We start from the raw sequence: 12,519 nt of genomic DNA on the forward strand, positions 1-12,519 counted from the left end.
CGCCTTTTTCACCGCTTGCTGTACCTGCATGCCCACTTTCAATGACTGCTGTATAATGACACCCAGGTCTCGTTGCACCTCCCCTTTTCCTAATCGGCCACCATTCAGATAATAATCTGTTTTCCTATTTTTGCCACCAAAGTGGATAACTTCACATTTATCCACATTAAATTGCATCTGCCATGAATTTGCCCACTCACCCAACCTATCCAAGTCACTCTGCATCCTCTTAGCATCCTCCTCACAGCTAACACTGCCACCCAGCTTCGTGTCATCCGCAAACTTGGAGATGCTGCATTTAATTCCCTCATCCAAGTCATTAATATATATTGTAAACAACTGGGGTCCCAGCACTGAGCCTTGCGGTACCCCACTAGTCACCGCCTGCCATTCTGAAAAGGTCCCGTTTATTCCCACTCTTTGCTTCCTGTCTGCTAACCAATTCTCCATCCACATCAATACCTTACCCCCAATACCGTGTGCTTTAAGTTTGCACACTAATCTCCCGTGTGGGACCTTGTCAAAAGCCTTTTGAAAATCCAAATATACCACATCCACTGGTTCTCCCCTATCCACTCTACGAGTTACATCCTCAAAAAATTCTGTGAGATTCGTCAGACATAATTTTCCTTTCACAAATCCATGCTGACTTTGTCCGATGATTTCACCGCTTTCCAAATGTGCTGTTATCACATCCTTGATAACTGACTCCAGCAGTTTCCCCACCACCGACGTTAGGCTAACTGGTCTATAATTCCCCGGTTTCTCTCTCCCTCCTTTTTTAAAAAGTGGGGTTACATTAGCCACCCTCCAATCCTCAGGAACTAGTCAAGAATCTAACGAGTTTTGAAAAATTATCACTAATGTATCCACTATTTCTTGGGCTACTTCCTTATGCACTCTAGGATGCAGACCATCTGGCCCTGGGGATTTATCTGCCTTCAATCCCTTCAATTTACCTAACACCACTTCCCTACTAACATGTATTTCGCTCAGTTCCTCCATCTCACTGGACCCTCTGTCCCCTACTATTTCTGGAAGATTATTTATGTCCTCCTTAGTGAAGACAGAACCAAAGTAATTATTCAATTGGTCTGCCATGTCCTTGCTCCCCATAATCAATTCACCTGTTTTTGTTTGTAGGGGACCTACATTTGTCTTTACCAGTCTTTTCCTTTTTACATATCTATAAAAGCTTTTACAGTCAGTTTTTATGTTCCCTGCCAGCTTTCTCTCATAATCTTTTTTCCCCTTCCTAATTAAGCCCTTTGTCCTCCTCTGCTGAAATCTGAATTTCTCCCAGTCCTCAGGTAAGCCACTTTCTCTGGCTAATTTGTATGCTTCTTCTTTGGAACTGATACTATCCCTAATTTCTCTTGTCAGCCACGGGTGCACTACCTTCCTTGATTTATTCTTTTGCCAAACTGGGATGAACAATTGTTGTAGTTCATCCATGCAACCTTTAAATGCTTGCCATTGCATATCCACCGTCAATCCTTTAAGTGTCATTTGCCAGTCTATCTTAGCTAATTCACATCTCATACCTTCAAAGTTACTCCTCTTTAAGTTCAGAATCTTTGTTTCTGAATTAACTATGTCACTCTCCATCTTAATGAAGAATTCCACCATATTATGGTCACTCTTACCCAAGGGGCCTCTCACGACAAGATTGCTAATTAACCCTTCCTCATTGCTCAAAACCCAGTCCAGAATAGCCTGCTCTCTAGTTGGCTCCTCGACATGTTGGTTCAAGAAACCATCCCGCATACATTCCAAGAAATCCTCTTCCTCAGCACCTTTACCAATTTGGTTCACCCAATCTACATGTAGATTGAAGTCACCCATTATAACTGCTGTTCCTTTATTGCACACATTTCTAATTTCCTGTTTAATACCATCTCCGACCTCACTGCTACTGTTAGGTGGCCTGTACACAACTCCCACCAGCGTCTTCTGCCCCTTAGTGTTACGCAGCTCTACCCATATCGATTCCACATCTTCCCAGCTTATGTCCTTCCTTTCTATTGCGTTAATCTCTTCTTTAACCAGCAACGCCACCCCACCTCTCCTTCCTTCATGTCTATCCCTCCTGAATATTGAATATCCCTGAACGTTGAGCTCCCATCCTTGGTCACCCTGGAGCCATGTCTCTGTGATCCCAACTATATCATAATCATTAATAACAATCTGCACTTTCAATTCATCCACCTTATTACGAATGCTCCTTGCATTGACACACAAAGCCTTCAGGCGCTCTTTTACAACTCTCTTAGCCCTTATACAATTATGTTGAAAAGTGGCCCTTTTTAATGCTTGCCCTGGATTTGTTGGCCTGCCACTTTTACTTTTCTCCTTAGTACTTTTTGCTTCTACCCTCACTTTACACCCCTCTGTCTCTCTGCACTGGTTCCCATCCCCCTGTTGTGAACTAACCTCCTCACGCCTAGCCTCTTTAATTTGATTCCCACCCCCCAACCATTCTAGTTTAAAGTCACCTCAGTAGCCCTCGCTAATCTCCCTGCCAGGATATTGGTCCCCCTAGGATTCGAGTGTAACCCGTCCTTTTTGTACAGGTCACGCCTGCGCCAAAAGAGGTCCCAATGATCCAAAAACCTGAATCCCTGCCCCCTGCTCCAATCCCTCAGCCACGCATTTATCCTCCACCTCATCGCATTCCTACTCTCACTGTCGCATGGCACAGGCAGTAATCCCGAGATTACTACCTTTGCGGTCCTTTTTCTCAACTCCCTTCCTAGCTCCCTATATTCTCCTTTCAGGACCTCATCCCTTTTCCTACCTATGTCATTGGTACCTATATGTACCACAACCTCTGGTTCCTCACCCTCCCACTTCAGGATATCTTGGACACGATCAGAAATATCCCGGACCCTGGCACCAGGGAAGCAAACTACCATCCGGGTCTCTGGACTGCGTCCACAGAATCGCCTACCTGACCCCCTTACTATCGAGTCCCCTATCACAACTGCCCTCCTCTTCCTTGCCCTACCCTTCTGAGCTACAGGGCCAGACTCTGTGCTGGAGGCACGGCCACTGTCGCTTCCCCCGGGTAAGCTGTCCCCCCCAACAGTACTCAAACAGGAGTACCTATTGTTAAGGGGCACAGCCACCGGGGTACTCTCTATTACCTGACTCTTCCCCTTCCCCCTCCTAACCGTGACCCACTTGTCTGCCTCCCGTGGCCCCGGCGTGACCACCTGCCTGCAACTCCTCTCTATCAACTCCTCACTCTACCTGACCAGACGAAGGTCATCGAGCTGCAGCTCCAGTTCCGTAACGCGGTCCCTTAGGAGCTGCATCTTGATGCACTTGGCGCAGATGTAGACGTCCGGGAGGCATGGAGACTCCAGGGCCTCCCACATCCGACACCGAGAACAGCAAACTGCCCTCACACTCCTACTGCCCCTCTCCTCAAATAACAACAGAAAATGAATGCCAAACCTTCCTCACCTCGCCCGTTTCCGCCTAAGCCCGTTGAGCCGAAGCCCTTAAGTCTTCACTCTGCTCCCAGCTCACTCTGCCGCCCGCAAACTACGCTGCCCGCTCTATGAGGCTCTGTTCCTTTTAAATCTGCCGCGCTGCACTGCCTGACGTCACACGCCTGCACAGTCCCGCCTCTCAGAACGCCGTTGGAGAAAAAAAAACAACAAAAATTTCAAAAATGTCTTTCTCGGCACTCCCACTCAGACTCTCAGACTCCTTCTTCGAATCAAACCTAAAGCAGGATTTCTGCCCTTTTAAATCTGCCGCGCTGCACTGCCCGACGTCACACGCCTGCGCAGTCCCGCCTCTCAGAACGATGGTGATGGGAACATAATATGATCAATTAGGTTTCCAGTGTTGGGTTCATTCAGATACATTTATTCAAACTCAATCACAATGTTATAAGTGGAGTCTTTCTTCCTTCCCTGTTGTCTACATTACCCTCACAGGACTTGAATTTGTGTGCTAAATAGATAGGTCTTGGAGTGAGATGGTCCAAATATGTTTCATACAGGATAAGGTTGTTAGCCAAGTATAATGCGGGCAAGGAAATGATCCCACTATAATAACAACAACAAGATTAATTCATATAATTCCTTTAACAAAGCCAAGTACCTCATAGAGCACCGGCAGGCAGAAATTCATAGCAAATTGCAAAAGGATATATTGGGATGGAAGAGCAAATTTTTTCTTGGAGGGGTAGTTTTAAGAAACAACTTTAAGTGGGGCGAAAGGAGAAGAAAAGACTAGAAAAGAAATTTCAGAGATGTCAAAACTTAGGACTTTGTAGCTAAAGACACACCAAGACGCATTTCTCCTACAATACATCATGCATTTTAATAATACACATCACTTAGTTAACACAAGCAGGCAGAAGATCAAGAGAAAAAGAATGACACACCATTGACTCCAAGGGGAGAAGAGAAGGAAAAAGGGTAAATCTGAGATATGCAAGAGAGTGAAAACAAGGAAGAGAGCATTGCCCAACCAGGAACAGTATTATTGTAGGACAGTATTGCAGGTGAGTGGGACTTGGAACATGAATATCAAAGAGGCAGTTAGCCTTCAGTTTGCACAGCCACAAAACTTGGGTCTGCATCTGCAGATCTTGAGCTGATGGCAATAAGGGAAGGTGATAGGGTACATGTATGAATGAACATTGAAGTCAGTAGATTTTCAATATTAGTCAGTTGATGTCCGTGAAATTGGCACCATGTTACATATTTCTCTTTTAATGTGCCTTCTGGCCTCACCTGCAAGTGAACTGGTTATTACATAAATTGGTTACAAATAAATTGGATGGCTGCTTTAGCCCCGATGCAGCCTTGATTCAGCATTTTGATGAGTCTCAACAGTCTGACATTTTTTTTTCTTATAGAATAATTTCTAACAGGCAATGTTCCCAACTCCATCCTTCATCTATAAAGTGTTTGCTCAATTGCAAAAAAGCACTTAAGTATCATGCTTTTCCTTTTTTATAATTTATTTTTTATTGAACTTCATCATCAAACAAATATTTCCATAAGATGTATTTCAGATACTGTACATATATATCATGTAATCATATTTGCCACAAATCTCCACATAATATTTATCTAAGGTATACACTTATAGAAAAGAGAGGAAAAAGAGAACAAGCAGAAGGAGAAAACAATATACAAGTAGGGAGTGATCTTTTTTTTACAACATATTCATTGATTTGTGAGAATAAAATCAGGCCTATGAGGTGTTATGTAGTTAAACCATTTTCTCCGGTATGAATCAAATTGTTCTAACTTATGATTAACAGATGCTGTTATCTTCTCCATTTAATAAATATCCTTTGTAATTTCCATCCATGCGTTTAAAGTTGCGCTCTCCTGTGATAACCATTTCCTGGTAAGAGTCTTTTTACCAGCCACCAGCAGTATATTCATTAAATATTTATCTCTTTTTCAACCATTCTTGAGGTATATACCCAAAATATATGGTCTTACTTTCTAAGGGTATTTAAAGATGTCTTGTAGGGCATTGTGTATCCCACTCCAATAGTCTTTGATACTGTGGCAATCCCAGTAAATATGATAATGGTTTGCATTTTGATTTCTCCAGCAAACAGGGAGGTTACTATCATAATGGTATTTCTGAGAGGGTGTAATAAAATATCTAATCAAGTTTTTCCATCCAATCTCCTTCCATTTCTGTGAACTGGTACACTTCTATTGATACCTCCATATTATTGTCCATTCTTCCTCAGATATTATTATCGTTTCAGCGAAACGATCTCCCAGTCTGCGCTGGGTTGTGCCAATATATAAAAGGCCACACTGGGAGCACTGGACGCAGTATATCACCCCAGCCAACTCACAGGTGAGCCTTCTATATATTGGCGAGACCCGACGCAGACTGGGAGATCGTTTCACTGAACATCTACGCTCTGTCCGCCAGAGAAAGCAGGATCTCCCAGTGGCCACACATTTTAATTCCATGTTCCATTCCCATTCTGATATGTCTATCCATGGCCTCCTCTACTGTAAAGATGAAGCCACACTCAGGTTGGAGGAACAAGACTTTATATTCCGTCTGGGTAGCCTCCAACCTGATGGCATGAACATTGACTTCTCAAACTTTCGCTAATGCCCCACCTCCCCCTCATATCCCATCCGTTATTTATTTATATACACACATTATTTTTCTCTCTCTCCTTTTTCTCCCTCTGTCCCTCTCACTATACCCCTTGCCCATCCTCTGGGCATTTTTCCTTCCCTCCCCCTTTTCTTTCTCCCTAGGCCTCCTGTCCCATGATCCTCTGGTATCCCTTTTGCCAATCAACTGTCCAGCTCTTGACTCCATCCCTCCCCCTCCTGTCTTCTCCTATCATTTTGGATATCCCCCTCCCCCTCCCACTTTCAAATCTCTTACTAGCTCTTCTTTCAGTTAGTCCTGACGAAGGGTCTCAGCCCGAAACGTCGACTGTACTTCTTCCTAGAGATGCTGCCTGGCCTGCTGCGTTCACCAGCAACTTTTATGTGTGTTACCCATAAAGTCTTGTTTTTCTAATAAGTGTTTCTCTTTAAGCATTTCAAAACTGAATGGTGTTCTTTCTTTCATTATATTGCAAAGAACTGTTATTCCTTTAGCTGTCCAGTCCTTAAATCTAGCATCCAGTTTATTCAGCGTAAAATCCGAGTCATATGCACACCATTTAAGAATTGCATATCTCCCTAGAGTTTATATTCTTTTATAATAGTTTTCCATATTTTAAGAGTCCATTTCACCCATGGGTTATCAATAGTAATTATGTAACTTTGTAAGTTGTTATCAGCCAAAATTGCCTATATGTGGACGGAAAGTATCCTCTCCTCAATGTTTTTCCATTGAGCGCCATATGATGGGTTGCACCAGCATATCACAACTCTCAACTGTGCTGCAAAATAATAATCTCTAAAAGAAGGTAGGTTCCATCCCCCCCTTTTCTTTGGATAATTGCGAAGTTTTGAGACGAACTCTAGGCCTTTTACCTTGCCATATATATCTTGATAACATTTTGTTCCACACATTGAATTGATTTTGGTTAATTTCTATTGGTAGGGTCTGAAAGAGATATAATAGTCTGGACAATATATTCATTTTAATGGATTCAATCCTTGAACTGAGACTAAAAAAAGGAATTAGGGTCCATTTTGTTATATCTTCCTTATTTTTTTTATATATATACAGGCAGATAATTGCATTCTGATAATTTTGCCACATCTTTTGGTATAATGATGCCCAAATATTTGAAAGACTCTGTTTGCCAAGCCCAGGGATGTCTACATTCAATTTCTCTTGGTGGGCTATAGTTATATGAAAGTAATTGGGTTTTATCTATGTTGATCTTGTATCCTGATAATTGACCATATTGTTCAAAGGACTGCATCAATTTAGGTAATGAGTATGTTGGTTGCCCTAGATAGATCAAGATGTCATCTGCATAACAGGCCAATTTATGCTCTGTCCCTTTAATAGTAATTCCCCCGATATCTTCATTTTGTCTGATGTATTGAGCTAATGGTTCCAGATATACTGTAATGCGAAGAGTAGCTGTGACCATGCACAACCCTGTCTCGTGCCTCTCTCTAGGGTAAAACTATTTGATAAATATCCATTGATTTAAATCCTAGCAATAGGATTGTCGTATAGTGCCTGCATAGTTTTAATAATTGTGTCATGTAAACCAAATCTATGTAGAACTCTGTAAAGAAAATTCTAATTAACCAAATCAAATGCCTTTTCAGCATCCATGCTTATCACTATTGCTTCAATTTTATTTTTTTGTATATGATCCATAATGTGAAGTGTCCTTCGTATATTGTCTTGTGTTTGGCGTTGTTGTATAAAACCTGTCTGATCATTATGTATCAGTGTGGGTAGAAATTCTTCTGATCGTTTGGCCATGATGGAGGTAAATAACCTATAATCCACATTAAGAACAGATATTGGTCTAAATGACCCACATTCCATTTTATCCTTGCCTTCTTTCGGTATAGCTGAGATTATCACCTCCTTCCAGCTGGGTGGCATTTGTGCCTTTTTTTAGAGCCCAATTCAGTGTGGGGAGTAAAATGGGAATTAACTCATTTTTAAATTCTTTCTACCACTCTACCGTATATCCACCTGATCCTGGTGACTTGCTTAATTTAAGCCTACTAATTGCAATTTTTTGTTCAGATTCAGTTATGTCAGCAGTCATCGCACTATTTTGTTCGTTGCTTAAATTGGGTAACTGTAGAGAATTTAGGATGGTGTCAATTTGGGCTGTGCTTCCCCCTGGAACTTTGGAATATAGAGTTTTGTAAAACACTTCAAAAGCTTCTTGAATTTCACTTACCTTATTTTTTATCACTTTTGTTCTTGGATCCCTAATTCTATGAATTGTATTTTCTGCTATCTTTTTTTTTCAGTTTCCATGCCAGTATTTTCACAGATTTAGATCCACTTTCATAGTGTCTCTGTTTCAGAAACATTAATTTTTTCCTGATTTCTTGTGTAGCCAAACTATTAATTTCATTCTTAATTTTTAAAATTTCCTCTAATGTATCCTGTGCCAAACTCAATTTGTGATTTTTTCTAGTTCCTTCAGATTATTTTGTAATTCCTCTAATATTTTATTCCTTTTTTTTCTTATATGAAGATATCATTATAATTTTCCCTCTTAAGACAGCCTTCAGAGTATCCAATAGAATGGGAGGTGAAACCTCTCCATTATCATTGAATTCTAAGTAAGTACCAATTTCTTTTTTAATTTGTTCCTTAAAATAGGGATCACTAAGTAGACTTGAATTTAGTTTCCAAATAGTATTCTTTGGTTGTAGGTCAAAATCAGCAGATAAATATATAGGTGCATGGTCACTTACATCTGTTGTCCCAATTCCACAGGTGTTTATTTTGTCTTTATCTTTTCCAAATGTTTTGAAATAGTCTATTCTTGTATATACAGAATGGGCAGGCAGAATAATAAGTGTAATCCCTTCTGTCGGGGAAAATGTCCCTCCATATATCAATTAGACCAACATCCTCAAAAAGTGATTTAACTTTCTTATGAAAGGACTTTGTTTCATATGTTTTTCTATTGTAAGAGTCTAACTTTGGTTGTAATTGTAAATTTAAGTCTCCCCCACATATCAAGAGACCTTCTGTTTCCGCTACCATAATATTAGTAACTTTCTGGAAGAAACTAATATCACTTCCTGGGGGTGCGCATATATTCAATAGAGTAACTGAATTTCCGTCTATATTCCACCTTACCAGAATATATCTTCCCTCCTTATCTCCCATTTCGAATACTTTTTCAAAATTTAGCTTGCTTGAGATGAGAATAGCAACTCCTCTCCTATGTCCTGATTTATATGAGGAGAAAAACAAATTAGTGAAGCCCATTCTCTTTAGTTTTCCATGCTCATTATCACTTAAGTGAGTTTCCTGTAAAGGTACTACATGAGCTTGTTCTTTCTTCATTTTTGATAGGATTTTACGGCATTTGATTGGATTTAACAGCCCATTGACATTAAAAGAAAAGAATTTTAAATTGTCCTTAGCCATGTGTATTTATCCGTCATTGAAATTAGCAGAATAAAACTCCCTGCACAAATAAGAACCAAGAAACGCGAATGAAAAAAAGGTAACAAAGGTGTGATTCCAAGGCTGAGGTCTCTAGTGGATGATCCTGGGCTGAGCTAAAGGAAACGTCTAGCCGTGGGGGATAGCCTCTCCTACCTGTGAGTTGAGGGCCCCCACTGCAGTACCCATAAAAGTAAGTGAAAAAATCTATGTCCATTACACAGAAAAGACTTCCCTGTGTATTCTTCCCATGTATATATTCTCATTTAGGTTGGGAGAAAGGAGTGAATGAATGAATAAAAAATAAAATAATTGAGTAATACAAAATCCACATTGTAATATGTATTTCTTGAGGTAAGTATAGCACCATCTATTTTTGCTTCTGTTTAGCTTAATCAACACTTTTGAAATTAGTCAGACCTTATGGCTCTTCTGGAGGGAGTGAGGGCTGTCTTCTGAAAACTCACAGTCTCTTCCTGATATTCTTCTCTTGCCCTCCTCTCATCCCCTGCTCTCTCGATTCTCTCACAATTTCCCAAGCAGAGCAGGATAGCTGCTCAGCCAGGCTTTCCCTCGGTTTGATCACGCTGACAGGCAACTCTCTGTCCTTCATGTCTGCAGTTGCCTCTTCCACTGTCTGATACAGCTGCATCCTGTCTTCATAAAACACTCACAGTTTAGCAGGGTATGGAGTCTGGAAGCTAATCTTTCTTTGCTTTAATACTCGCTTCGCTTCAGAATATTCCTTATGTTTCTGCAGGACCGCTGGGGGGTAATCTTGATCAAAATATATTAATTTCCCATTCAAAAATACCTTCTTCTTTCCCCAGGCCTTGCGCAGAATCTCTGCTTTGGTTCTGTTCCGAAGGAATCTAATTACTATTGACCGTGGCTTATCTTCCCTATCTCCAGAAGGCCTCGGGCTTCAGTGTGCTCTCTGAACTTCCAGTTCCATAGTCGAGGGAATCTCCAGCATGTCCCGTAGTACCTTTTCTACAAACTCCACCATAGACAACCCCTCCGCTCCTTCGGGAACATTATATATCCTGATATTCTTCTGTTTTGACCTTCCTTCTTGGCCGAGTAATTTATTTTCTTGTTGATTTAACACTTTTATCATCTTACTTAGCATCTGTTCCACGTTTTGAACGTGATCTTCCACCTTCTCAATTCGTGTCTCTGCCACTGGTATTTTTTGATTAACATTGGTGAACTCTGACTTGATATCATTTAGTTGCTGTTTTATGTCTTTTTGGAATTCCCGTATCTCTTCCAGAATTTTTATTAAATTTGCCGCTTTGCCTGAACGAGGCCCAGCGTCAGCCTCGCTACCACGCGCTCATGTAGGAGAGCCGCTCGTTGCACCCCCCTCGTCCACAGCCTCCGCAGTGATGCTTTTATATATCCATTCCTTTTCCTCATTCTTGCCCCCTTTACCAGTTCAGATATTTTCGAGAGATCTTGTATTTGGCAGATTAACGGGGCAAAAAAAGCGTTTTTCCGGAGGAGCTATTATTTTAGGCTGCCATTCTGGACGATGACGTCACTGGATGGCCCAAGTATAATGCTTTTCCTATTTACTAAATACTGTACTTGGAATCAACAAGCAACTAATTCCCTTCTCGCTTGCCTTCTTCGGGCCGGGGTAATTCAGTGAAAAGCAGTGTTATAATGAGGAATAAAGCTTCACTCGGAGCTGGACAACTCTCTCTCGAAGCAGTGAGGAAGACTGAAGCATCGAGGTGAATGTGGATGGGGTCAGCGATGGCTCCCAACAGAGACGTTCTGCAGCCAGATTGGCATCTTAGTACCCGGGTTGGCGGTCACTCTTTACAGAAAAGCTGCTCTCCTCGTATGCAGACGAAAAGACATTTCCCATATTTGAAGATTTGTGTGAATGTTGGACTGTACCTTATATTGGTTTCCTTTAGTTTTCAATATTTTCTTTCCTGTGAACAATTGGCGGGTGGGTGATATGTTAATTTTTGTGTGTTGAGGTATTGGGAGTTTGGTGCTACTGTCGCTGTTCTTTTCTGCGAGTGGGGGGGGTCAGGATTGTTATTGTGGCTGTTTTTTTGCTGCGGTGGGGGAATTTTTGGGTCTGTGAGTTTTGTTTCTTTTTTGTCCCAGGGTGGGGGGAGTTAATGTCTTTTCTTTCATCAACACCCATAGTCTTTCTGTATTTAACGGCTACCTGGAGCAGTCAAATATCAGAGTTGTATTGTACGTGCTTACTTTGTCAATAAAATGAACTTAAATGAACCTAAAGCTGTTTAAACATTAATGAAGAGCAGAGTGGTGGGAGAAGATAAAACAGACCAGGAGTTCATAAAGCACTGGCAGTCTTGGAAATTCCTCTGGGTGGAAATCCAGGCAGTCCCTCAGAAACTTGGCTGCAGAAGGTTATTTGAAATAGAAATATGAGAACAGACTTTGCCTAACAACTTGGAAAGGAACAATATTGGGCTTTTGCGTCATCCCAGTGCTGAACTGGCTCTGTGGCTATGGTCTCATTTTCGGAGACTCGGTACTTTATGTTCTATGTGTTACTTATTTACTTTTTTTATTGTTTGTACGATTTGTTCTTTTTCACATATTAGATGTTTGATAGTCTTTATTGTGTAATGTTTTTAATGGATTCTATTGTGTTTCTTTGTTTTCTGGCTGCCTGCAAGAAGCTGAATCTCAAGTATGTATATGGTATGGTATGTATATGTATATGGTATGGTATGTACATGTCCTGGATGTCAATAACTCTGAGGACCTAACCTGCTCACAACATATTGATGCAACTATAAAAAAGGCAAGGCAGTCGCTATATTTCATTTGGGGTTTGAGGAGATTTGGTTTGTCAGCTAAGACACTCAAAGTTCTACAAATGTACCATGGAGAGCGTTCTGACTGGCTGCATCACTGTTTGATATGGGGGGGGCGGGGGGG

The sequence above is a fragment of the Mobula hypostoma genome, chromosome 17 (genome assembly GCF_963921235.1).
Source record: "Mobula hypostoma chromosome 17, sMobHyp1.1, whole genome shotgun sequence".
In the NCBI taxonomy this organism is placed as follows: domain Eukaryota; kingdom Metazoa; phylum Chordata; class Chondrichthyes; order Myliobatiformes; family Myliobatidae; genus Mobula; species Mobula hypostoma.